Here is a 1,658-nt window from a genome sequence, read left to right on the forward strand (position 1 = left end):
ACTGAGGGGTTTCCTTTCAGGTGCAGTGAGAAATAAGTATGCTGAGTCGGAAGGAAGAACTCCCTGCAGGGCCTCGAGGTTGCTCACGTTTCTCTAACTCAGGACAGGCATCCCTGAAGAGGTGCGTTTGGAAGACTGGACCACACAGGACCATCTGCAGAACCCATCGCAGAGGAACGGGATCAGCCCGGGGGATGGAACTTGATGGAGAGCAGAAAGGAAGAGTCCATCTTAGAGATATTTTGAAGGAGCAAAAGATAGAATGTGTGACAGGCGGGATGCTGGAGCCAGTGGCGAGAGAACAGGGGAAGCTGCCCTGACTATCCTGAAAGATATGAGGCAGGATTAACAGAATCAGGATAGATGGGAGGGGACAACCATAAGCAGAAGTGGCACTTCATCGGAGGCTCCTCAACTCCGAGCTGGGTGTCCTCTGAGCAGCCAGAATTCCCATGCCCTCCTTTCTCTTTTATTTTTTAAATCTTTCTTTTTTATTTATTTGTTTTTATTTTTATTTTTTGGGGAGATGGGGGGAGAACTTTCCAGTAAAAAGCAGAAAGCCTGCTAGACAAATTCGAAAAGCTGTAACACTCAAGTCCTCCTTATCTGAGGCCTTAGCATCTCCTTTTCTCCTCGTTCTCAATTTGGCTTCATTTTGCCCCAGATTCTTCCCCAGCCCAGTCTTTCCACCTCTTCAAATGACTGCTGACTCATCTTTGAGGAAGAGACGTTACTGCAGAATAAAAGATACAGCCAATGAGACTTTGTTCTTAATGTGGAGACCACAGTCCTGGACACCATCAGGAGGCTTATCTTGGAGAGTTTCGATTATCCTTCTCCAAAAGACCACCCTCAGAGCACACCAGGCTTTTATACACGGGTGATCCAAATAGAAAGATAGACAGGGCTGTGTTCTAAAGAGAGAAAGAGGGAAAAAGAAATAACTTTGCTCAGGAAGGAATGTAGGAGTTGATGGCAAGCCAGGAGAGATAACACTTTAGGCCTGGCACAGACCTCAGAAAGGGCTTCTGTTTGTTGACCAGACACGGAGGTTCACGCCGGTAATCCCAGCACTTTGGGAGGCTAAGGCGGGAGGATCACTTGAGGTTAGGAGTTCAAGTGTAGGCTGGCCAACATGGTGAAACCCCGTCTCTACTAAAAATACAAAAATTAGCTGGACATGGTGGCAGGCACCTGTAATCCCAGCTACCCAGGAGGCCAAGGCATAAAAATCGCTTGAACCCAGGAGGTGGAGGTTGCAGGGAGCCGAGATCGCGCCACTGCACTCCAGCCTGGGCTACAGAGCGAGACTCCATCTCAAAATAAATAAATAAAAGAAAGAAAGAAAGAAAGAAAGAAAGAAAGAAAGAAAGAAAGAAAGAAAGAAAGAAAGAAAGAAAGAAAGAAAGAAAGAAAGAAAGAAAGAGGGAGGGAGGGAGGGAGGGAGGGAGGGAGGGAGGGAAGGAAAGAAAGAAAGAAAGAGAAAGAAAGAAAAAGAAAGAAAGAAAGAAAGAAAGAAAGAAAGAAAGAAAGAAAGAAAGAAAGAAAGAAAGAAAGAAAGAGGGAGGGAGGGAGGGAGGGAGGGAGGGAAAGAAAGAAAGAAAGAAAGAAAGAAAGAAAGAAAGAAAGAAAGAAAGAAAGAAAGAAAGAAAGAAAGA

The 1,658-nt window shown here is 45.4% G+C and overlaps 1 non-coding gene across 1 annotated transcript; it reads right to left on the minus strand.

Annotated features, from left to right (window-relative positions):
- Positions 1-533: 533 nt before the first annotated feature.
- Positions 534-593, minus strand: LOC123570099 (U7 small nuclear RNA). Its single transcript, XR_006694109.2, has one exon. It is a non-coding gene; the product is annotated as a U7 small nuclear RNA (small nuclear RNA).
- Positions 594-1,658: the final 1,065 nt, after the last annotated feature.

The sequence above is a fragment of the Macaca fascicularis genome, chromosome 18, assembly GCF_037993035.2.
Source record: "Macaca fascicularis isolate 582-1 chromosome 18, T2T-MFA8v1.1".
NCBI classification, from domain to species: domain Eukaryota; kingdom Metazoa; phylum Chordata; class Mammalia; order Primates; family Cercopithecidae; genus Macaca; species Macaca fascicularis.